At 38.9% G+C, this 26,689-nt stretch overlaps 1 protein-coding gene across 1 annotated transcript in view; it reads right to left on the bottom strand.

The window, feature by feature from the left end:
• SCIN (scinderin) overlaps positions 1-26,066 on the bottom strand; it is a 107,678-nt gene extending 81,612 nt beyond the window's left edge. Inside the window, exons 1-2 of the mRNA XM_068934986.1 lie at positions 25,974-26,066; positions 11,698-11,764 (exon numbers count right to left, since the gene is read on the bottom strand). The gene's annotated coding sequence lies outside the window, so the exon portion shown is untranslated. The remainder of the gene's footprint in view (positions 1-11,697; positions 11,765-25,973) is intronic.
• Between the last annotated feature and the right edge of the window lie 623 nt (positions 26,067-26,689).

Below are 26,689 nucleotides of genomic sequence, written 5' to 3'. Positions count from 1 at the left end.
CATTTTTTTTTTGGAAATACATTCAGAACCCTTTTAGAGTTTACATCGATACAGCATATTTTTATTTGTTTTTAAGTAAACGAATGTCTTTTCTGGTTTCCAGCTGAAAAGGAACTTGGAGGGGATAGCTCAAATTGATGAAAGAATTGTTCAAAAGCAGAAATATCTCACAACAATCCTAAAGTAAACTATGAGATATATTTGCCTGATCCTTGCAAGTTCATACTGCTGAGATATGTACAATTTTAATGAAGGGAAAATGCTATTAAACATAAAGCCTTAAAATAACTTCGAGAAAGAAAATCGGGTTGAATTGCCACTAGATGGCAGTATGTTACCTGTTTTACAAGGTAAAGACTTTTTTTTTTAAAAAAAAAAAACCAGGAAAGCTAAGGAGTAAATCGCTTTGCTCTACAGCTGCGTAGCAAGAGGGCTTGAAATTTTCCTGCACAAAACCACTGCGTGTTTTCAGCTAAATATAAGCCCTTTGTAGACTTAAATAAGATTAAGGAGATCTTAAGAGTACAAGCTAGAAAAAGAAGTAAAGCTAGTCGGGATGCCAGTCTGAGCTGTGGAATCTTCTTAGGGACGAGCAAGCACAGATGGAACAGTGTACCGGGGTTTAACCTTGAAAGCCATAACCAACAGTAACCATGCTTTCTACCTTGAAGGAAGAAAAGATATTTCCAAAAAAAAAAAAAGAAAAAAGAAAAAAGAAACCCCACAAACGAACAACCAATTCACTACTTTCTTTTCATACTATTTTCTTTTACCACTGATATTCTGTCCACTCATTATATCATGGAAAATTATGTTTAGCCAAACCTGGACTGATTTTGGAAAAAAAAACTTGTCCTGGAAAACACCTGAAAAAGTGCATGATTTGATAGGACCATTAGGATGACCTTGTGAGCCTGCGGCGTTCTTCAGTGTTTTATATGGCTCTTTTTAAACTTGAAATGTTCTGTGGTGTATTGGTTCCCAAGAGTCAAAAAGATACAAAGGAGATTTAGTCTTGATTTTGAAAATGGACAAACAATTCTTGTAACCAGTCTCCAGCCTATGTTAGAAATAGAACTTTTATTCCCTTAGGCTGTAAGCCCTTTGGGACAGTGACCTGCTTTTTTCGTGCATTTCTATGGCAGCTGAGGACAACGGGTTCAGCGCCCATGTTGGCTACTCTAGCAATGCTCCAGCGATAACTCAAGGAAATCAGGAATTTTTCACCAAATAGTTATATTACCGATTTAGTTCTTACAGTCACACAAAATCTGAGTATGCCCATTGAAGTCAGAGTAAAAACAATGTGAAATCACAAGTATTTAGTACTACTGCTGAAGCAATAGCAAGAAAGAGTAAATTACATAGCTTTGCATTACTGTGCAAAATGCTGATCAGTACTTGATAACAAGGAAATATTTCCTTTTTCCTCAGCTAGGATATAGAATGGTACTTGAGGACATACTGTGGCTTAGCGTTCCCTTGTTACAACTGGTGTAAGTAAGGAACAAGCCTGCAGATTTCATAAATCCACTTCTTACTTCTGAAATCTTGTTAGTGACTGAGTAGAATAAATCCTGATTTACACCAAAATAACTAACTGCTTCATTTCCCTTATTCTAAGCAGTTGTCCATCAAGCCCAGAAATTAGAAGCACATCTTCATCATGTAGTGCAACTCTGACACATCCCAGCTAACTCCAGAATCAAAGACTCAGGTCCAGGTTAAGGTGAAACATCCACCTAAGTGATTTATCCTTCACGTTCAGCATTATACAAACATTACTCCATTGCATTTTGGTGCTGGCATTAAGTTAAGAAATAAGCACCAGCTCAGAACTATTTTAGGGTTCTCTGCAGTACACAAAGAGTTGTGAGGACAATACCTCATCATCATTCCTTCCACAGAGATGGAAGGAAAAGGAGAAGAAAAGTGTCAAAGGCTAGGAAGGAACAATAGCTACTTCTTTAAAGTGCAACAGACAGGAAAAATATCTGGGAAAGGTAGAATAGTAGGGCAGGGGGGAACCCACACCTAAAACCAAGATCTGCAAACTAGCTCCCAAGCTATTCCCAGGAATTTCAGTCCTTCTAAATTTATCTTTTTTCTGGTTATGCCTTCAGCCATCTCCATTATAGTTTAACTTAAAATACTATCTGACAAAAGACTAAAAGCCTCACTTGTTTTTGCTGTGAATTACCAAGCAATGAAATATTTTTGAAGAAAATTTAGAAAATGAATGATTACACAAAGTCATAAGAAAGATTATTTTGTTCTTCTCTACTCCATTCTGGTAGCATTGTCTTTTATTCTTTTGTGTTTTCAAACCACACAGAACTGAAGAGAAACTAAACCCGCAGATGTAATACTCTTTTTCTACATCCACAAAAGTATGCAAGTTTGGTGGAGGGGTATCTGAACACTGAACATGTGTGTTCTGAGCGATGGTGTCTTTACGAGCACCTTTAACAGGCTGTGAAGTGGGAAGAGGAGAGGGTGAGCTGTGAGGGAGGGCAGGGGAGAATGGAGCAGCCCCAGAGTCAGAAATGCCGAAGTACCGTACAGAATAAGAACGGAGACCGGCACTGGCTGGCACAGCGCTCAGGCCTCATGCAGAAGATGAACAAGGTAAAAACCTCCTGGTTCTGTCCGCTACGAATGAGGCTGGGACCTAATAAGTATTATCTGTTAATTGTCTTTGAAAGACTGTTTCAAATCATTACCTTGCCCTCATTTGTTAAATACAGCTTTGAGTAATTTTCTTGCAGGATATTTTTCCTAGTAGGAAACTCATTTCTTAGGCAGCACTTAAAACTTACTGGAATTCAATAATCAGTTAATAAAGACAATTCTTTAATTATATATTAGGGCCTTTCCTCCTTCAAATTAATTTTCCAGTAATCCCCATATTCCTCTAACAGATGAGGATAATTATCTCGGCTCTGCTGAATAACCTTAAGTCATTACATTCCTTTAGCTAAGCATAGTTTTATGAAACAGCCGAATGAACGTTGTCTTTGTAATGAATGTCTGCAATCCTAAACGCTTTATATTCTAAATAGAAAACTGTACCATTAGAGTCCAGACATTATTTCAGTCAGCCAGCACTCTTTCAGGCAAACAGGCTGATCATTTTCTAACACACTCAATTATAAACTGTATAGTAAGGAGTTAAAAGTTCTGAATTCCCAAGATTCTTTGTTTAGTGTTTCATATGCTAAATCAAGTATAATGTACACTACGACAAAGGTGCTAATAAATAAACATTACTTCCAAAGGCTTACTATCAACTCAGAGAAATTGTGTGTATGCACAGGTCTAAATCACCGATTCATTTATAAATTGAAATCATTATTTCAACCACTATACTACAATAATGTGTCACACTGTAACATGAGTAGGACTTCCACTACAGTTATATTAAGGCGGATGGAATTTTCTTTCGTTATTCAATATGTTTACCCCAAAATACTAAATGGAAGATAATGACAATGGGTTGGATCGATGTAGGTAAATGAGTGCATCTGATTTTTATTTTTTTAATAATAAAACAAATGAAAAAAGAAAATACTTACCTAACAACACTCAGGTATGCTTTTTGTTCTCTTAAACATCTCTAGCTTATATTCACAGTCCTTTTATTTATGAAAGGCATGTCTGGTGAAAATACCCCCATACCTACGACCTAGAGCTTGGTATTGGAGTTCCCTTGGAGCATAATAGTGAATACAGATAGCCTCCACCATCCTTTATTTGAATAACAATTTTGACCTGTTTCTTCTTTCATTCTTTATGCTTTTCTTTCTCCTTCTGTCTTAGTTTTAGTCCCTTGCTTTCTAGCTCCTTAATTTTTTTTTTTTTCTCCCACCACAAGGCTGGTACAATGGCATAGTATCAACTAGTTGCTCTGCAGAGGCCGGGCTCTGCAGAGCCTTTTTCATGGCTAAGCTGGACACCGAGAAATTAGAAGCATGGCATGGGTTAGTGAACTGCTTCTGAGCCTTTGCCTTTGTGGCCTACTGTACAGGCACTGTTTCAGGTGCAGGAGGGGAGAGTGAGTTTCAGAAAGCTGTTCTTCATAATGCATTTGTACTTTGTTCTTTTCAACACATTTTTTCAAATAAAGTCCAAGATCTTCAATTCTCCCACGTGTATTTTGTCTAAAAGTGTTCAGTTCTGATCCTTTCTTGTCTCATCTCAAAGATGGTTTGCTGTCACACGGAGCTGGCACTCCCTGTTTTGTGTACAAAGGACTATGTGCTACACATTCATGCTGCATTTCGGTTCTCCTGACTTTGCTCCTTCCAGTGTTACGCTGTAGCTGCACAGTTCTCACTGAAAGGAGGTGCCACTTATTGTAAGGGAATAAGAAGAATCACTACACTAAAAGTGACATCTCATATCTGTAATTTGATTATAGCAGCAAAACACTCAAAAAGACTTTGTTACTCACTATTCACTATTTTACCTAGAGCTGATTCAGCAATTATTCACTAATTTGAGAAAGACAATATCACCTCTACTGACTCGGTGAAATTTAAGCATATATTTAAGTCATCTACTGAATAAATGTAAGTTTAATTACATAGTTGACTACTCTTCTGAATCAAGTTGCTTGCCCTAAAACATAAACCTGCATGGTACTGGATTAAAACCTAACAATGCCTATTATTCGGTGTGCCAAACAGGATACAGCATTCTCTTTGCAGTATCTCTGTACAACTCTAAGTATAACTCTATTTATGCAAGTGCAACAATCAGGGTTTGACTCAATTGCTTTGGCTCAAAGGCAGTGAAAAAATTCAAAAGGAGAGCTAGCCAGTAAACAACTTTATTTCTAGAATTTTATGAAAACTATTTAAAAAATAAAACAGGATATCGTCTTAGGCACTTGTCTATTTTTGCTGCAAGAAGAAAAGTTAAAATCTTCCAATGAAAATCAAATGTGTGATATATGCCTATATTAAAAGAGATCAAACAAAAATTAAGATACTTTTGTAGTAAGAAAGTTTACACCTTATACACTTGACCGACTTAGAGACTCCCTTTAATGAGAGCTGATGTAGAGTGCTAGATGTTAAAAGACATCATAGAAAAGGCAGCATAGAAAAGTTTAGTGAAAGCTTAGGAATAGGACCACAGTAATTCCTAAATCGAGACTGGGATGCGTTGTCTGGCAGGCAAGACTTATCTAGGTGTATATCCCTCACTAGATATAATTTGAGCTGCTGCTCTTTAAGTAAGTGATCAGCTACAAACATCCCTCACTTTAAAAGACAAATACTTCCTGTTCTGGGAACCTTCAATGTTGTTCCCAATTTAGCAGATATATTGACAGATAGTCTAGAATATTTCCCCAGTGCTGTATCTTGAAAAATATATGGTAAAACTATCAAAGCATGAAGCCAGCAGTTATTGATAAACATCTGGAAATTTATAGCAAGCTTCATGGAGAACTTTGTGGAGAGTATTTGGTATAGCACAGCAATGCTGCTCAAAGCTTCTTTGAGTTCAGATTGGTTTGAATCAGGATAACTGAATGTGCAGATGGATAAGCTATGCCAGAGCTTTGAAGAAAAAATAGCTAGGTGCCTCCTTCTTGAAATGCAGTGGAAACACTCACCATTACAGTCATAAAATAAAAAAGAGAGGATAGAGGACAGCAAAGATAAAAATGCTCTTTTATGGGCTTGTTTGGTGAAGTTTCTGCCACTGCATGAACTACTGTTCATCTGCACCGTATGTCTGGACAGTGAGAGAGAGCTAAAAAGGCTGTAAATATGACCATGCAGATAAGTGTTACCAGAACGAATACTAGTACCTCATAGTGTCATTTATATTTTCAATTCCCCTTCCTAAAAACGTTGGCGTTTACTTTCTGGCATGAAAAACAGCATGCATAATCGGAGGGCACTGATACTGGAGAATAGTAGAAACACCAGAGAGCTAGAAATTAGCAATCTTAACAATACACAATACAGAGGTAGGTTATATACCAGAGAGCTGAAGGACACAGAAAGGTCCACATTAATAACATATCTTTGGAGGACATAGACATATTACACACATTCATAAGGAATGTGCTGCCTAAACTGTCTGCTATCATGACACCATTCTGAAAAAATTCAGCTAGCCTTAGAATGGCCAGGATACATTCATAGGAAAAAGCTTTTCTGGGTCTTTAGTTAATCCATGTAATTTTTAATGCTGACAATAAATTCATTTGCTGACATGACCAAGATGTATTTAATTTAGGGATGGTCAGATAGATTATATTTCTACCTCAGAAAGTGCTCGTTCACTGTGGAATTCTTGAGGATCTAACTTAGTCTGTCTGCAAAAGACTTAGCTCTGTGTCGTGTCAGTCTGCCTCCAGCTGCTGCCTAGAGTTCCTATTTGTATTTCTGCTACAGGGAAAAACAGAGAAGTTTTTTCGTCATCTGTAAACTGAATACTGAAAAGCAAACTGCAGACGGATCGTTTCCCAGTCTATCATCAGCTGCTACCATTTCAAGAGAGGCACCAAAAAAGCCTTGTAATCACTTCCCATCTCACTTTATTGAGATAGTAAAATGCCTGCTTTCTGCTCAATATCCAGCTTTGGTGCCTAGGTCTCATGATTCTGGCCTCTAACAAAACTGAAAAATTAGCAGATTCAAGAGAGGTATTACTTCACTTTTGGGGAAGAGAATTCTCTCACTTCGCTACCCTAAATGTGCTGCAGAATACCCAGGTTTGGAGGCATATTGTACTGAGGTGCTGGGATAAGCAAAGAGGCTTGTAAAACTGTGCCTGAGTTCCTGGAAAGGTCAGGGCCACTGAGCATACTTAATTCATCGCATTCACACCTAGCTCTGTGCTATGTTCAGATCAAAATACAAGCGTAACTGCAGCTGTGATGCTGACATCTAAGCAAAAGCGAATGCAGCACGCACTGAAGAACTTGCTATGCGCCCTCTCCATTTGGAAGGGAGGGAAGAAGGGCAGGACTGAAGTCAGAGCTCCTAATTCTTGGAGAAGAATTTTTACAGGAAGGGGCAGGAAAGCTCTTTGCCACTTCTCCTAGTGAAGCTGGACCACAGAGAGATCAGAAATGGAAGATTCAGGAACTAGAGAGCGAGAAAGTAGGAGACCGACTCCATAACTCAGTCAAGGTCACTGTTCTGGGAGGTGGAGCTGTGATCCTCTTGCAGAGACAGTTTTTCAGTACAAATCAGTGGAATCTCTGGATGACACATCTATTAGACACAGCAGTCTATAGTGACATCCAAGCCTGCCTCTTACCCCCACAGCAAAGCACCTTTCACACTGGACTAGAAAGTCAGGGCGCCTCTTTCATATTATCTCCCTGGCCCTGTGAATCTCTCCCTGGCCTTCTCTTCTGTAGGAAAAACAGCTTCAATAGGAAAAGATGTAAGAAATCCATTTTCTCCTCCCGAGCCTGGTCTTTAATCCAATATCTAGGACATATTTTCTGAAGGTAACAGTTTTGGGATCCAACCCTTTCAGGCCGAGAAAGGCCCATAAATCTGGTTTCTCACTTCTGGGACAAGGTGCTCTTGCTATCCAGCCGCTGCACTGAAAAAGGCTGCATCTTTTCCCTGTGTCTGTTCCTTAGCCTAACTAGAAGGTACAGCTAACCCTGTGCTCTTCCTGTTCTGTTCGTTCCCAGTAGTGCAGTCAAATGGACATGGAGTTAAAAACTGAATCTCTTTATAGATTTGTGATTAACCAAAAGCTCCTTGTTCCTGTAGAGAGTCCAAGGCTTAGGACTGAAATGTTTGTGCTATATCTGAAGCCAATGTGGTCCTCCCAGAATCACTCTGTGACTGACAAGAATCAGACAAGATAGTCTGCCAATCCCCTCTGAGGTAAAGAGAAGGGTATTTTTCTCTGCAAGCTGAGTAATGATGGTTCTGGTTTGGCACCGCTCTCAGTGCCCCTCAAACGCACTGTCCTTTCTGTCCCACTCAGGAGTTAGCAACATGTCAAACGCAAAGAGAGAATGAATGTGGATCATCATGGATGTTCACCAGCCACATCTGACTGATGTTGGCAGCATATGAAGCAAGCAATTGAGTTTCCAGAATTTGCATATTGTCCAAATCAGCTTGGTCCAACTCAGTTGAGGCTCTTCCCTCACAACTGGAATGTGATAAATGAAAAAACAGCTTCACCTTTTCACCATTTCATCAACATTTGGTTTGGCATTTTCCAGACATGGGTTTCAAGCAGTTTTCCTGTTCACTTTTCATCTCTTAGCTGGCATGGACTATTTTGACCTTACACAAACTATATCTCACTTTAAAAAAATTACATTTACTGCTACTTCTTGAGAAGGAAATCAGTAACAGCAGAGCTAAATTCATGGTAGTCAGAGCGAATTAGAACTTACTGATGAGCCTAAGTTATATGTTTAAGCATTTACAAAGCTAGTCCAGAGGAACTGAACAGCATTGTAGCAGATTAAATTCACTTGACATAAAATCATGTACAGTGACTAATCTTGTATCAGCCCCCTTTTCATCCTATGACTATCCTGGTAACAGGATAGCTTTGACAGTTTGATCCAAGTCAGAAACTTTCCAATGACGTCAATCCATTTTGGATTATGTCTTGAGCTTCTGTAAACTTTCGAAGGAAAAAAAAACAGTTTTATGATTTGCAGAGCCTTCTTGGGATTTCAGATACTCAATTCCTATTAATTTGAATAGAAACTGGGATTTAATTATGATTTTTTGTGGAAAACTCAACACAATTAATGACTAGTCAGGAAATATGGAATCACAGCTGGGTTTTTACATCCCTTTGAATATAGACAGAGGTTCCGCATGGAATCATTAAACATTGAAATTGTATTTCCCTGGTTGATATTTACTTGTACAAGTTTTTTTATTCTGTTTTGAAAATATAAAAATAAAACAAGGCTTAGTGAGGAGTCTGAGAAAAGAATGATGGACGATCGCACCTATCTGATGAACTGACAGGTAGAAAAGAACAATTGAGATAGATCCAGGTCAACAAGTCCCAGACGAGAGGAAAGTCTAGGGACATCACGAAGTATAGGTAGAGTAGCTATGAGTAGCCCCCTATGGTATGGCATTATAGGAAAATTCTGTCGAGATCCTCAAATAGTGGTTTGTGTCTTTGTCCTCACTTCTTTGTAGAGTGCAAGAAGGACAAATCAAATTTTTCTGATTTCTGGCTGGATGATGATTGCTATAAGGAATTACTTTCCTGATTATATAGCAGAGCAACATGTGACCAGTGAATTATGGGTTTTTGCATTTCATTTTCGCCATCATATCAGTCAAGCTACCTGACAGACTACGTGATCTGCTGAAATCTGTATCACATCCAGGTTAAGTCTCTCAGCCTCTACATTTTCTAAATGTGTTCAAATATATATTTACTTATATTTTCAAAGAATTTTTTATGGAAGCTTGTTTAATTTGAGCTGAAGGAAATCTGTGACAGATATGGAAGTATTTTAAACACATAAGCAGTGTGGAAGTTTTATCCAAACATTGCACCAACGTATCTATCAAACTACAAAGCTAATTAGTGGAGGAATCTACTCAAATAGCATATACCAAATAACTCTTTCCCCTTTCCAACGCTGGATCTCCACCTTACCAAGTGGTAACCTTTTTTGCATCCATGCTCTCTAGATATATACTTCATTGTCTCAGCTGAGGTCAGGTCTCTAGATCTGGCCATGTCAAGCTGTCATGTGACATGTCATGCATGTGTTCATCTCAAGTCACCATCTATCTACATCAAAGCTCAACACTGATTATGGGCATGTGAACAATATATTAACATTCCTGAAGCACTGGAGGCACAAGCAGGCAGTTGTTCTAACTTGTCACAGGTGCAGCACTAGCAGCGTCACAAATTGCCTTGTCATGGATGCAGATATCTGAGGGATACTTTCACTCCTTTGTTGAAGGGGTGAAACAGAGTGAACAGCATGACAGCAGCAGTTTGATCCCTGGATGCAGTAGGATCTGGACAGTGAAGCTACCATACACTTACCTCACTGTTCCCATTCAAGATATTTTGTCTATGTAACAGCTATTTCACACTATTAGTAATCCCTCATTTTTGAGGGTTAGGTAATCAAACATTAGAATGACAGAAATCACAGGCTATCAATGGAGATGCTGACTGAACTAAGGGAGTATCTTTTTTGAATGAGACGAGATGAAAGGTACCTTTTGTCCTTTTCTTTACTAGCTCTTGTATACAAACCAATATGAGTGTCTGCTACATTTCAACAAATTATGGTGTCCAAATGATTGCTGCAAGCTATTATTGCAAGTGGATTTTTTTCCATAACAATTAAGAGAGCTCTAAGGAGATTCATTATCACAATGCAGGGAGTGCTGGCCTAGCATATTTGTTATTTCACTACAAGCTTCTACTACCCCTTCTGTGAAGTGACTGCTCATATTTACTCAGTTAAGTCTTTCCGCATGAATTTCTTATACTATTGCATAGTTTGAAAACATCTAAATTTCGGTGCATGCACCTGAAAAACACATGCTGCCTGTAGCATGCCTCCATACTATGGAATACTTCAAGTAGTTCTTACTTTAACCTGCCACTGAGCCAGACAACTCCAGAAAGAACATGTGGGAAGTTTTTGTGGATAGCAACACTAGCTAGCTACGTGGAGTGACTTCTATAGGAGGAACCACCAAGTGAACTAGGATTCTTCAGTCTGAAAAAAAGGATGATTCAGGCTAAATATGATAGTAGTCTAAAAAGCCATTAGTGGTGTGGTGGAGGTGAACATAGGTTGACCACTCTCCAACTCTTGCAATACAAGTAACTGAAGTTAGCGGGAGACAGGTTGAGAGCAAAGTGAAATAGCTCAGGGCACAACAGGTAGCAAACCTATGCAACTCCTTGCCCAAGGATACTGTGAATGTAAAAGTTGACACAATTTCAAGGAAATTATATCAGTTCATGGTAGAAAAACCCACTAAGAAACTAAAAATATGCAGATGTCAGAGCTGGCTCAACTGGAAGATTGTCTAGAAGACTGTGTGGGGTTTAGTCAAGAGATCGTTGTACATTTGCCTTATGCTTACTTTCTCCAGGGCTTCCGTTTATCCACTACTCAAGACAAGAGAGCAGCTTAATGGACCTCACTATAGTCATTTTTATGTTCTGATTGTCTAAAGGTGTTAGTAAAGTCACTCACTACCTGAATGATATCAGAGTTAATACAAACATATGGGACCAACATGTCTTTTTAGTATACATTCCTACAAGTATTACTGGACATCTGCAGCATTTTCTGCACCTCATTATTCATAGGTCAGGATGTAGTTTTGTAATACTTCTGTTTCTGTTCTAACCAAATGACATTTCAGTACCAAAAAAAACCCCACCTGATCCTATTTTATCAGAAAAGAATTACTGAAATATTGTTTTGAAATATTATTTTAACAGATAGCATCAGCCTGGTAACCCAGCTGCAAAACAGCCTTGTCTTGACCCCACTGAAGAGACAGGAACCTCTTAAGTCAACATGTTGTGAAATTATGGCTTCACCATGTCAGGAGTTAAGAGGATTACTGTAAAAAAGCATCACTTGTTTCCTCTCACACAGGGCTTGCAGCTTCCTTTCCACTAACTTTAATAAATTCAGAATTTCACACAGTATACATTTCAGTGAATACTCACATGGAAAAGATACATGCATACAGCTGGGTAGGATTGTGCTCTTCAGTTCTGTGGCAAAACACAAGTCCTGAAAGATATATTAGTCAGACAGGAAATCAAAACATAGTCTTCAGATTGTTTTTAAATTCACTACAGGCTTTACATTATGTAATTTTAACCGAGCGTCTTGAAACTATCCTTCTCCCTTTCAAAGTTAGAGAGTTTTCTATCAGTATCATGATCAGTGGAACAGTCAAAGCTTCCCTACGTCAGAAGCCTTCAAATTAATTAATTTTGTTAAAAGATTTATGACAGGTCACTGGTTCACAACTGACTTCAGTTCACAGCTGAATAGCTCCTGTTCTGGCATATCTGTGTACATAGCAGAAATCCACATAACAAAGCCCTGTGAACATCAGAAAGCTTTGTACAGCTCCATGGCAAAGGGCACTTCAAACATTAGTTCTCAGTAACCAACACCCCTGCCTGTTTTGACCTGGGACACCTGTGAAAATTAACTTAGTTGTGATGGTCATGCTGTATCAGTGACTTGCTTTTTTAACTTCTCGAGGTCATTTTTTGATTTGTTAACAAAGCTGCAGGCATATAGTAGGTCAATAAAAATAAGGTTTAAGATACCAGATAAAAAAATAAGGTTTAAGATACCAGATAATCCTACCTAGTTTTCTACGAAAGAACTATTAATTCACTTAACAATATTCTGATTCACCTTTAATTCTATCCTAACTATGTACTATAACAAAATATTTTGCTTTTTATACTAGCTGTTTTTCCAACTTAGTTTACAAAATTTACGTATGCATATTTTTAAAACAAGGAGAAGTCACTGTTATATAAATAGTGTAAAAATGAAAAGGAATAAAAGAATGGGGTGAATCTCAGCTGGTACTTTCCTTGGTGTATCCTCCCAGTTTTTGGCAATCTTAACATTTGTGTGTCTTGTGCTGCTAGTGTCTTTTAAATCTCTATCTTTAGTAGTGCTCAGATAGCTCTTTTTTCCATAAGTCTCGAAACTTAATTTTTTTAAAACCATTTACACTTTTGGTATTACAAACATTCCCCACTTTAATTATGCAAAGTAAGTCCTTTGCAAAAAAGGACATTGTTTTAAATTTGAGATTTGATTATTAAATGCTCTCTAGACCTTGTGTTACAAGAAACAAACAAAATTTCCTATTCATTTTCCTTTTTCCATTCAAGCTTTATAACCCCTATCATATCAAATGATGCCTGCATCATTTCTTTTCCAAAAGAAGAGTCCTAGCTTCACGTGGGCTCTCTCCTTACATAGATGCCATTCCATACCGTGAGCATTTTTGTCACCCTTCTCTGCATATGAATGCACAGAGAATCTGAGGCATAGGCACCCAACGCTTATGCAGTGTTATAGTCATGTTTTCTGCTCCTTCCCCAATAAAGCTAACCATTCTGCTTGCCTTTGTGACTGTGGCTGAGCATTAAACAGATGTTTTCAGGGAGCTGTCCACAATGATGTCAAGTTCTCTTTTCTGAGTAGCTGTAATGAATTAGAGCCCTTCATGTACAGTTAAGATTATTGCCTTGCCCCATATACATTATTTGCGCTTATCAAAATAGAATTTCATCTGCCGGTTTACCTCCCAGACATTCCCTATGCCTCTTCATGATCCATTTCATTTTGACTACCCTGAGTAATTTGGATCATCAGCAGATCGTCGTCTTCCTATTCCCCTTTTGTTTTTTGGGGTTTTTTCAGCTCATTTATATGCGTGTACAGGTGAAGATTTCTGTGTCTCCCAATGATAACTTCGCCCTCTCATAATAATTAATCATTTATATCAAGTGTTGTTTTAAATATTCTAAGCAGTTATTATCCCGTAACAACTCCATTCTTGTAGATACATCTGGAGCTAAGACCAGAACATCAGTCACAAGATCCCCCTACTCACTTGCTACATACTTCCAGGTGTTTCAGGAACTTCAAATAAAAACTATGTCTCAGTACTTTTCCAGTCCTTTTGGGAATGAACTGTTGGGTAACCAAATCACACCATCAGAGTCCTGAAGCACAGAACCATTACCCCGAAGATACCAGTTGCCTTTATCTGCTGGATACTCTCCCCATATGCTTAGTAAGCTTCTAAAATATCGTTCCCTGCAAATTCAATAACAGCTTCCACTTTCCTTTAGCATGAGGCCAAAGGAAGAGATGAATATGTTCTAGCACTTTTCTTTTTATTCACTGACTATGTGACTTAGATGTATGCCACTGGATAAAATATAGAAATAGTTTTGAGTGAAAGGACCTGGACTCATGTCTCATGACACTTTCATACGACTGTTCACGTAAGCACAGGCTGTAAACTACGGGTTTGGACATAACCCCTAGAATCACAAGGTCTTTCAGACACCATCCGTTTATCAGTGTTTCTCAGTGTTTAAGCTCGCTGCAGCTCTCCCACTTTAGAAGAGTCATAAGTAGGTCTTTTTTGCTTGTAGGCATTTTAGGAACAGCTCTACAGCCAGCACTGATTTCTACTGTGATAGGATTCAGCAGCATTCCGGGGTTACCTCTGTGTCCATTGATTTCCACACAGCCAAGCCTACAATACTTTCTACCTGTATTCCATTAAGAAATGGAGATATTTTTGATCAAAGTGGAGACATGCCCAACCAAAAGATTGTTCTCCTGCTGGCATCACACTAAATGAAACATGAAACCAATATCGAAGTGATGAGAGATAGAAATAGTCAGAGTTTCAAGGGGCTGGCTTTTCATTAAATGTTCACAAAATGTTCAAAAATCACATTTCCATTTCAAATGTTTACATTTTGCATTGGATGATTCTGGCTCAGAAGAACAAAGTCAGTCTAACAGCATGTAAATTTTTCTTATAAAGTGCTCTGGCAAAATAGACCTATAATCTGAGAACCATGGGGTCCATCTACTTTGCTAATCCCTCATTCTTTTGTCTTTGAGCAAGGAAAATGTTTTTTCCCAGCAAACACTACTCACTCAATGAGCCTTTTCTTTGGGAGAGAGGTCACACAATAGGAGAAAACAGCTTAATCCAAACCAAACATTCTTACTCTATCCAATTCCTTCCTGGCACTGGTGTCAATGGCTGCTTTGGCTAAATAAAATTTAAATACTTACTTATGTTGGGTACATGCAGAATTGCAGAAATGTTTTCAATAAGCACAGTGAATTTGGCAGCTTAGAAAATAAGCTTATGCTGCATCTTAGAATGACAAGAGAAAATAAGGACTTTTTTTTCCCATCAAACATTTAGGAAAAACTAAATGAGGTAAATTGCTTAAATAATGTATTCTTATTTGTAATATGATCATCATTAGTAGTTGATAATAGTGATGCATGAGTTCACAAATTATTCACATTATATACTCATAAACCATGCAAAACTACATTGTTCTGACAGAGGAAACTCTCCACACACCCTTCATCTCAAAAAAAAAGAGACAGAAAAGGGCAATTAGGAGTAACATGCTGTAATTATGTATAATAGTATGTAATTATACCATTAATGGCTTCATTAGGATAGCATAAATATTTTAAAAATTCACTCAGGTAAATGCAAAAGACATAGAAAAGAAGACCCAGAAGATCAACCAAATTCTGAGGTAATTTTATAAGACTTATTTCAGTAAAAGTCTTCCAACGAAACTGAGTCAGAGCTGGGGAGCCAAGCTGTACTATACAGCTAATGCACTGTTGAAACTTTTCAATGTGTAGACAATATATGCAGCCTGTATAGCATCTTTTCTTAAATATGGAAGAGCTAACAAATATTGGAGAAGCTTTAGAATTTATAGATTAGTCCAAAACTAATCAAAGACTTAAAGATTAGGTGTTAGGTGAAAGATTAGGGAGACTAGAAGCAAATCAGTACCTGGTAGGTTCAATCTGCCAAAACCTTGGACCCCTGTAAGAGCACTAAATGTGTTTATTTTTCCCTCTTCAGCAGGTAGCAGGGAAGGGGCAGTCAGTGCTGCTCCTTTCTGGCTGACTAGCACCGTCTTGAAAGCAGGCCATACTTACTACCTACCTCTGGAAAGGGGAAGATAGCAAATGTCTCTCATGACTTAGTACTGTTTCTGAGTTACTGTGCTTCCCACAGCTGCCGTGGCTGGTGCCACATCTTGAGTCAGGAGGCAGCTCTCTGTTTGTAAAAAAGTGATGCATAGATGGCATTACAGCTTCTCTGTGGTTACAGCTTGTGATGGCATATGATAAGGCTGCATTTCAGACACTGGATATTAGGATACATCAAGTAAATATACTGTAAATTAGTTTTGCTATAGGAAATATAGGAAAATGGAAAAAATAGGAAAAAATAGGAAGTATATAAATAATATAGTAAAATACTGTTTGGTGGAAAGGCAAGCTGGACAGTTAGTGACTTCAGAAATCAAACTGCTTGGGAGACTTTTCTGGCTGCAGAGTTCAGAACTCAGATGAACAGCGACTGAGGAACAGGCCCTGATCAGCTGCTACTCTGCCGTCAGAATAGTCCACAGACCAGCAGTGACCTGATGTAGTAATATGATGGGTTTCTTTCCCATGTTTCCAACCCCCATCCTTGCTGCAGTACCTACTTGCCACCTTGTCCCCTGTCCGTTTTTTCAGCAAATTACTCAGACCATCTACCATGTGTAGGTGTGTCCTTCCCTCCCTTCCTGCTGTCTCTTCATCCGTAGAGGCAGCCTCGCCACAAAGTCCCATGTGCTGCAGCGCGCAGAGACAGAGCCAGCGGACGTGACCCATGGCTGACTCCTCGCTGCCCTCCCATCTGGTCCCAGCTTGCCCAGTTGCATGCGGTCTGACTGGGCTGCAGCACATTCCCTTGCTGTCCCTTCCTACTTCCTTATCTGCTCAGAGCAGGAACTGAAAGGAAATCATTAGCAGGACTTATGAGGCCTATCTGCCAGACTCTACAATAGCTTCTAAAGGAGTGCTTAAAAGCTATGAATTATGCATATAAACAGAGATAAGATCCTTCTAGGCAGCTTTCTATAGCTCCATGGTCCATCCTGGTTTCCATTTCTTCCTATATTTTTCTAAGGCAAAACTTCTAAGTGTTTAAATTCAAAAATAGTCAAAAATGCTTAGAGAACTTTGTAGCAACTTAGTGGCAACTGCAAAACTGAGGTGCTTTCTTTATAATATTTCATGTTTGTACTGTAGATGAAACATGGTACGCTGTATTTTATTCTCCACACACGAACAGATATGTTACCATAGTTTAAGCACTGCTATAGGTCACTTAGATGAATCAACATTTACTTGGAAAAACAGAAGGCCTATCATTCAGTTTCTGTTTAGAAATAGTGCCAGTATAGTGTTAACCTGTATTTCTTTGTCTACTTCCCCCATAAGTCTTTTGAATTAGTCTTAGCATTACATTTTCTGATTCCTTGGAAAGAAGAGTAAAAAGTGCAAAAGCATTGCACATATGCAACAATATAGAGCCATATTCAAACACTTTTATTTATATTTAGATATATCTCATTTTGGAATAACGTACATAAGAAAAATAATAGAACTTGGCTATTCATCACTGACTAATCACATGCACATATCAGTTACAAGCAGCTACAAAGGACAGAGTAACTGCAAAAGCAAGAAAGGAAATGGACAAGAAAAAGCACCTCAGAAGAAAATTATAAAATAAATCCTAAGCATCTCCAAATAAAATCTGCATCATATGTATTTATTTAAGAGAAAGAAGGTGATATGATGAAGCACAGACCTTTCTCAGCATTACTGTGCTTTGGGTTTGTAATACACACAAGATTTTTGGAAAAAAAACAAAAAACAAAAAACAAATAGCCAGTATTATAGAACACCATCATTTCTGATGTACACTGTTTAGTGCTGGAGTTGTAATTTGTAGCCTGTTAGTGGTATTTGCAATGTTTTATCTATTAGCACTCCTAGAAAACACTTGGACAAGCATATCCATAGCCAGGGCGTGCATGCTATCAGTCACGTCAGTACTGGTTAGATATGCTCTTCACACAGCTATACAACAAGCAACAGATATAATGGCTTCCCTGTCCACTGGGCAACACTGACCCTCTCCGCCGCCATGCTGGGAGCACTCCCCCCAGCCAATCCCATCCTCCCTCCCAGCCCAGAGGACACCTCGCACCTTTTGGCTCTTTCCCCTCCACATCACTGAGTCTTTGTCTTGCCCAGTCCAGCACCCACCACGTTGGTAAGGCCGTGCTAACCCCGTAAGCCCTGCCATCCTCCTTATATCAAGGATTATTCACCTCCTTGACCCTCTGAGGGAGCCCGTCTGTGACTGAAGGCCACAAGACCTCTGGGAACAGCCCCAGGCAAGCAACAGTCCCAGCTACCTGTTGCTCCCCAGCTCTGCTGTGGAGCTGCACCGGGCATTGTGGACTCGGCGCTGCCCTGGGGCCCCGCAGCCAAACTGGGGGGCAGAGGCTGAAGAGCCACAGAGGCATGCAGTCCCCTGACCAAAGGCCCTGTGATGTTGCTCTCACCACCTGCAGTGTCTTCCCTCCCACAGGCAGCACCAGGGTTACTCGGTCACCTCCTGCCAGGACAGCCCTACGGTCTTGCCCCAGCCCGGGAATTACGTATCGTGCTTGTAAATAGCATTAAGTGTTGGCACTCAGGGCTGACTGTCTGCATCCTACAGGCTTCGGTATTTCTCTTCCAGGTTCCAGCCAAGTTTCCCAGCACCCCATAAAGCTTGCTACTCAACCTAGACATACAGCACTACTAAACAGGAAAAAAATAAACAGGCTTTTTCTTTGGGGAGAAAGCGGGAAAAAAAATCCCTTTTCTCTGTCCTTTTGCCTCTGAAACCATTTCCTCTGCTAATTAAGGACTTCCTCTGTGGATCAGTAGGACTCCATTAACAAAATCTCGCAGATGATAAGAAGAGTGGGATTTTTGAAAGCATTTAGTCTTGGCACACACTCCTGCCCTCACTGCAGTCTATGGTAAAATTTATTTTGACTTTAGTGCTTCCAAACTACTGTGCCACAGTTGGAGAGGCCTATAAGAAAATAATGTGAGGATCTGAAAGTGATCCAGGATTTCAGAAAACTGAGAGGTCATACAGAGTGGCAGAGGTAAGGCGTGCTGGAACTGATATTCTCCCAAAACATGAGACCATCACTGCGTGTGACTCTGAATAACTACAACCAGCAACTTTGCCCATGAATTTTAGTAACGCCTTGTGCCCTGTTTTTACTGTTGATGCAGGAAATTGCCTAGCCAACAAAGAGTTTGTGACAGAAATTTCACGCTTAAAGAAATTATGGATGAGGTATTTAACATGCATAGCACTTGGGATCCAGTTAAATGAGGAACACAAGAGTGCAAATGCTCAAGGGAATCTATTAGCAACAATGTCCTGCAGTGAGAGTAACCAGTAAGGTAACAAAATCATTTGCAATATGGGTATTCCTTAGAAAAAATAAATCATTAATGTGTTCCTGCTGTGCTAGGAGAATTCATGACTTATGGAGAGACAGCGGTAGTAACTGGGCTGGAGGAGGGAAAGCCAGAGGTCCTTTTTACAAGATTGATGGTGTTATTTTATACCAACCAGGTATAGAAGGGGAGTAAAACCAATATGTCTAATGACAGCGCACTAGAGAGGTTATTTATGCTATGTCAAAGGATTTCAGATGCTGAATTTCAAATGCCACCCACCAAGGAAGTATGGAGCAATAACCAAATTTGTAAAACCTGAGACCTACATTTAGTTTCCAGGCTTATTGCCACTAAAAATATGTTTATTGATTATACATATACAGTAAGATTTGATAAGTGCTTGATCTTTTAGTTTCTCTCTTAACCAGTATCTGATCATGACGTAAATGCTAGAGTTCAGCAGAAGCTTGGCACATGATCCAGAAACCTTAAAATTTTGGAAGGCTTCTACTTCACAACCTTACATTCCACTGAGCAGACCAAGGCTGAGATTCCAGTTCTAGGTTCAAAAAGCATCACCATCTCAGATGCTTTTATTACAGATCAGACCAAATTTCAGAACTCTTGCTGAATGTGGGAGTCAAATCCCACAAAAATTAATGAGACAATTCCTATCATCCCTAAAGAGCATTTAATTGGAACCTGAAAGAAAAGGAAACTAACTTCATACGTCAGTTCTTTCTCAAACTATACTCTTTTGACAGCAAGAGTCTGTGTAATCTGTGACTGATTTTCTTCTAACATGCCTTATTTTTCATTGGCTTATTCTATGGGATGCCCTTTGATAATAGAGAGCTAATGGATTTCCTGGCACTTACAGGCTTTTGAAAAGTCTGACTATCTGCTTCACAGAGAATTGCTTAAATTCACTAATGTTTACTGAATGTTTCTGAATCCTCTGAAGAAAAGCTTTAGATAAGGAGACAGTATTGCTGTTCTTTGGCTCTGATAGCTTAACTTAGGATTTGCCTTGATGCTGAACAGAACATTCAGCATTTAGCTATAAAGCTTCTGGACTTAGAAAAGATTCAATCTTGCTTCTTAAGCAAAAGAAGGAGGAAAATTTTGGTATTCATTACTTTTAACCCCCAATAATGCAATTATAAAGAGTTTCATTTTTAAGTTCTGAGAAACGAAACATTCAGATTTGACAGCATCTGTCAGTAGTGTCCTTTGAAAATGATCCTGGGAGCGAGGACAAAATATTATTGATTTATTCCTGAAGCTCAGAATTTACATTAACAGGAAATATACCCCAAGATGATCTGTTATAAGCAACTACCTAGTGCCAGGCAATTCAATGCATTGCTTTATGCTTTTCAACCTGGGATTTAGGAATTTAGATAAAGAGTGATTCTCTTTATGAGACGACATGAAAATTTCTCATTTCCCATTTCTCTTGAGATTTTAGTTTCCTTCTTTCCAGTGCACTAGTGTAGTTATTCTTCCCATTCATTCATTTTTTTATGTCAAACTACATTAGCATTTTTTTGAAAAATTATGAACACAATGAAAAGACTTTCAGCACATTCATTAACTAGTTCAGTAACTCCATTCTATTCCTCTCTCAGGTTTTGCTTCCTGGAGTACCGTATGTTAGCCATTGTCTCCTCCCCCTGCCAGTGTTCAGTGTCTCTGGAAAAGGGAAAATACTGAGTAAAAAGATCGACTAAAATATTTCTTTTCTTTTTCTTTCTTTCTTTTTTTTTTTTTTTTTTTTTTGCAGCTGAACAGGCTAATATCACTTCCAAACCTTTCTATTGCCCAAAGCTGATATCTGATTTGCACTGACTTTTCTTAAAGAATACAGTTATTCTACGTTTTCTAGCATCTTCTACATCTTCTAGTCACTTTTTTTTTATGGCTTTTGCAGCCCTTTAAACCCACAGCTCTGGTGCATTAATCCTGGTGGTCACACATGATCATTTTGAAATGTTGCTTTGGAGTTTCTATACCTGCTATATCATCCTTCCCACCTGCCTTCTAGGGAACAGTGATATAATGCTACAGTGTTCGGTGTCCAGTGCTGGGATCCCCCATTCAGGAAAGACATGGACACACTGGAGCGAGTCCAGCAAAGGTCCACAAAGACGTTTTAAGGAAATGGACAGACGAGGAGAGTCTGAGAGGGGGTGAGATGTAGGGCTGTTCAGCCTGGAGAAGAGAAGGCTCAGGGGGATCTTATCAATGTGTATAAATGCCTGATGGGAGGAATAAAGAAGACTGAGGCAGAGTCTTCTGGGTGGCAGCAATTGAAAGGAAAACAGGGCACAAACCAAAATACAGGAAATTCCAATTAAACATTAAAAAAACTTTTTTACTGTGAGGGTGGTCGAACACTGGAAAAAGTTGCCGAGAAAGGTTGTGGAGTCTCCGTCCCCGTAGATAATCAAAACCCAGCTGGACATGGCCCTAAGTAACCTGCTCTATCTGACCCTGCTTTGAGCAGGGGGGGTTGAACTAGGCAATTTCCAAATTAGAGGGGTCCAGAGACCACTCCAACCTCAGCAATTCTGTGATTCTGTGAATACTGCTACAAAACTGTGGTAAGTTCAAACACTTACAGCACGATTCTTTGAGTGGCACAGTAGTTTGCAGGCAGCATGTTCAACTGCAGATTTGCTCACAGAGGACAAATAGAGCTTAAAGGGCATAAGAGATGGAGAATACATATCAGAGATCCCATCAACTTTTCCTTCTATAAATAATACACTTAGATTTTCTGTAAAACAAAAGCAGGGACATCTGTCCGGCATAAAGATGGGAGAATCCAGCAAGTTCTTGGAATCTTTCCAGAGAATAATAAATGTAATTCAGTCTGGGTGTGCTAAATGCCGCTGCTTAACATGACGGTCATGCATTTTCAGGTATTAGAATCACAAAATATTAACTACTTACTAAATCTTATTTAATTGCATAATTCATTTAGACGATAGATTTGTTCTCTGTGTGGCTGATAAATTATTTAATGTTTCTTGCATCAAGGCTTCAGGGCTGTTTGCTGGCATTTCCAGAGGCAAATGTCTATTGCATTTCTGACTTCGCTAAACTAGTGTCTTGTTAACAGCATCTTTCATTTTTTGACCACTCTGTTTAAACCACATTGCCATTCTGAAATGTCCAAGACCCTGTCTCAGGACAGACACATCAACAAATGTCATGTAATCATTTAGCGACAAAGTTCTGCAAATTCCAGCACAATAGGAGGTAGAATGGAAAGAAATGTAATTGAACCACATAGACTGTAAAAAAAAAAAAAACTAATCAAGCTTTCATTTTCTCTCTTAGAATTAGACGTTCGCTTAGAGAAAACATATCTGGCACTCTTCCAGACAGTTAGATCTTTTTTCTTGTATTAAAGGAATCTGGGATTAGAGGAAAACCTGCATCCTAAGTGTCTTCTTTTCTATGATACTTTTAGCAGCCCTACTTGTTTGTAGCTATAGTTTGCGATCTTATTTCCATAGACCAATTTTTGCCTTTTGTAATCTGAATGCATATTCAGGGACATGAATGAGAATTTTGTCCATAAGTGATGGCAGAATGAATCCTCTAATGATAAAGTTGGAACATAACTGTTAAAAAAATTACAGTTATATACAACAGTGAGATTGAATTGTAGGCTGCCTTGTACTGTGTAAGACATAAATGCCACAGCAAAATAATGGATATTTGAGAGCCTATTCAAGTAGTCTGCTATTCTATCTTCATCTGGTTTTGGTTTGATTTAATTTTTTAATCCTTTGGACCAGAGAGCTGTCTGAGAATATGCCTACAAAGTAAGAAATGACCTCTGTTGCAACAGGTATAACAGATGACAATTTCTAATGCAAGCTTCTGCAAGGAATATTGTATGTTAGAGCTTCAATACTTCATTACAGGTACAACAAAAGAAGTAAAAATATGAGACTATTGCAAAACACTAGAGTTAAGGATAGAGGACAGAAAACAGCTGTGGAAACAAACATCCTCTCAAAGAATAATATTTTTAATGCCATTTTCCCAGTTCTTTTATGTATAGCAATACCTGCTTGTGGCAGCGCAGAAGGGTGCAAATGAATATACCCCCAGCATGCCAGCTGTTGCTCTACTGTTAGATATGCTATTTTATGTTAGGCAATATTTAGGTTTATAAGAAACCTCCACATATTGCTTTGGAATAGGTAGCTCAATGGGATTCCATTGCCAGAAGCAGCAAGATCAAATGTGCTATCTAGTATTGCAATTACCAACTCATATCGCAGAAGCGGGAATTAAACACTTAGTTGAGAACAACAGGATTCAGAGGCAATAATCTGTGCAGCCACCCTGCTGGTTCTTCTTAAGCAAAATTAAATGGGTAGATATTCATTAAACTGTTTGGAACATTGCAACCTACCAGGTCCACCGACCACACTTGATCCCGGAGGGTGTGCACCTTGGTGAGTAATCTGATTAGCAGGAGATGGCCCAACAGCCCCAACGAAATGTTTTGTGAAGTAAGACACCACTGCTGTGCAATATTGTTACATCTCAGCCATGTACTGTTGGGATAGGAAATTAAGCAGCAGTAGTTATAGCTATAAAAAGTTACCATATGACTACAATGCAGGAAAAGGATAAAGCTTCTTTTAGTGATGCCACTCAACTTTAATTGTACCAACATCACCAGAAGGGGGAAGGACTACTGAACAATGAAAAGTATCACAGTTTTCATGCAGTTTTCAGCACGGCTACAAAATACGTGGACCCACTCTGGGACAACTGACTTATTGGTTATTTTGAATTTTTAGATCTGGTATGTTATTTGTTGAACATCAAGATGGTTGCCCAATTGGCATGAATATGCTAGGACTGAAACTGTACGGAGTATAACATTTTGTATATATGTATTAGCATGCTTATGTAAAACCATGTCTTCTGTATTTTCACTTGAAATGTGCTTATTGTCCTATGGCAGAGTATATTAGGGGGAAGTGAACAACTCATTTTTCAAAGTCTTTGAAGAAAACAATACAAAAATACCTCTGTGTAAAAGTAATTTAAAAGCTAGTGTCCTCCACTGCCCCAGTTACTGCAGCATATGTCAATAACAGAGATAAAGGTGCAACTGGCAAAAAAGCTGCCTTAAGCTCCAGATACAAGCTTGACTTATTAACACCCACCACCTGAAAATATCAGTGTCTTGATGGGCTCTATCCAAGTTTCCTTCCACCTTTAAAATCTGGCCTGCTTGAAGCATAACAATCTGCCTGTTCTAACTGTCGCTGTACTCTGACCTTTACTATCAAATTAGATTCAGACCAGATAAGGCCAATTTCGCATGCATTGTTAGGTTCACTCTGAAAGAAATCACAGCAGAGATCAAGGCTTTAAACTAAAGCAGCTGCTTTTCCATGATGGCAAAAAACACAGCAACCAGAAAATACTGCATCATCCTCTTGGATATGATCCTACTTAGCTATAACAAAAAGGAAATTTGTCGTGAGTTTAAGGGTTGGAGCTTTAATTGTCTCAGGTTACGTGAGCAAAGCTGGTGGGAAAAATCAGGTTCTGAAGAAGTGCTGTTGGAATTTGGCCCCTTAAACATCCCATTTAACAGCTTTTCTACAATATTTGTGATATCAAACTCTGAAGTTCAGATGCTGAGAAATATGGGGTTTTTTGTTCCCAATTTCTTCCTGCAGAACATTGAAATATAGCAGTTTTATTAGAAAGATGCACTTGAAGCCATACCTACAGAGGACCGTTATTAAAAATCTTGTTTTAGTAAGAAGTGGAAAGTGGGACCCTGAGATTTCTGGATTCAGTTTTCTCCTGAAGATCTAGGATAAATCAGCAATGAAGAAAAAGGCCAAGACTGTAATCCCTGTGGACCCTGCTGAGTTTTCGGCTTAAGTAAGGATTTGTTTTAGTTCTAGTTTGGCAACCCAATGAAGTATTTAAGCAACACTTTCCCTGCACTAAAACCTGCACTTTTTAAATACTGTAAGTCAGCAGATCATGATCAAGTGGAATTCAATTACATTTGGTTGAGATATCAAGAGTGTCCTCATTTCAAATCCATAAAAAATGTTTTCATATGTCTTCAAACACCCAAAATAGATATGTCACATCTACTAGGTATGCAGTTACAGAGAGGATACGGATTGCTCTAGTAAAACTGCAGACATGCTCCTTTGGAATATGAAGACAGGTTGGTTAAGAACCTGGTCTGGGACACTCCATTTGAAGACTGATTAGTTCACATGTAGATCCGATGTTAGATTGCTGGGAGCCATGCCCATAAGATAAAACGTGGCCCTTCTTCCCACTAGGCACAATGCAGACATCATATGTAGTGCTGCCTAATTGTCCAAGTGGAACCCCGTCTTCTTCCCTGGGCCTTAAGCTGATTTGGTAGCTTGTTTTGAAACACTGCCTAAGCTTCTGTACACAAACAAAATCAGATTGTGGCTAGCCGCTGAGCTGATGATCAAGATAAAGTAAACAGATGAACTTTACTGAATCTTTTACTGACCCCCTTGTTCTGCTCAACTCTAAAACTAGCCCACTTTATTGTTTTGAATACAAGAACTGTAGAAAGCAAATCATCACAGGATGAAGAGTAGCGGAGCCAGTGAAACCATTTTGTATGACTCTTTGCATGAAATTGCACTCTATCAATCAGTCCTAAAAATGCAGTTGCAGTCTTCATAAGTGCTGGAAAATGCTAAGTCCACCATTGGTATAAAGCTCCATGTCAACACCTCCTTAGGACCCTGCTAATTAAAATATTTAGAATACCAGCTTAGGTAGCGGAAAATTCAGCTGTACTTACAAGGAATTCCTTGCGAGAGCGAGGTCCCGCTTCACTCTCCCTCCTGCCTCCCCGGAGCTGTGTACATGAGAAGGCTAGACCCAAATGTGCAGCACCTCCCACAGACAATAGACAGGACACTAAACATTTCACAGTAGTGAAGGAGGCATTTCTGCATCATCTGTTTCCTTCCTACTCGTTCAATACCATGAACTGCACAGGCACCTATGACTAGTGCACTAGAAGGCTTAAAATACTCTCATAAAACTTGAGGTAGACAGGTATGTTTTGACTTAGGAGAATCAAAAATGTTTCTTAAGGAGAATATTGATATTGCTGACAGAGTTACAGAGTTCTGCTCATCCAGTACAGGATCTAAGGAATCATAATAAATGTCATTGTGTGTACTATGTCAGCTTATTTTTGTGATAGTACTTGTTAAGTCTACTCCTCGTTCTGTGTTTTTTTCTGTCAAGGCTAGCTCATACACTACTAATTATACTTTTTAATTAAGTTAAATTTTTAATTGCATAATCAATCAGTTCTGAGGAATTTAATTTTCTGTAACAATGGCTTTAGGAAACTGGCACCATCTACACACAGAATAGCCATTAGCATGTGTAAATGGAAAAACATGGGAAAGAAAATGAGACGTGTCTGTGGCTCCAAAGTTATCAATCTCCAAGACAAGATAAAAGAATAGCTTTCTGGTGGGAGACAATGACTTACTTCTTCAT

The sequence above is a fragment of the Struthio camelus genome, chromosome 2 (assembly GCF_040807025.1).
Source record: "Struthio camelus isolate bStrCam1 chromosome 2, bStrCam1.hap1, whole genome shotgun sequence".
Classification (NCBI taxonomy): domain Eukaryota; kingdom Metazoa; phylum Chordata; class Aves; order Struthioniformes; family Struthionidae; genus Struthio; species Struthio camelus.
The sequence above is the reverse complement of the archived record's forward strand: the minus strand, read 5'-3'. Positions and strand labels throughout refer to the sequence as shown.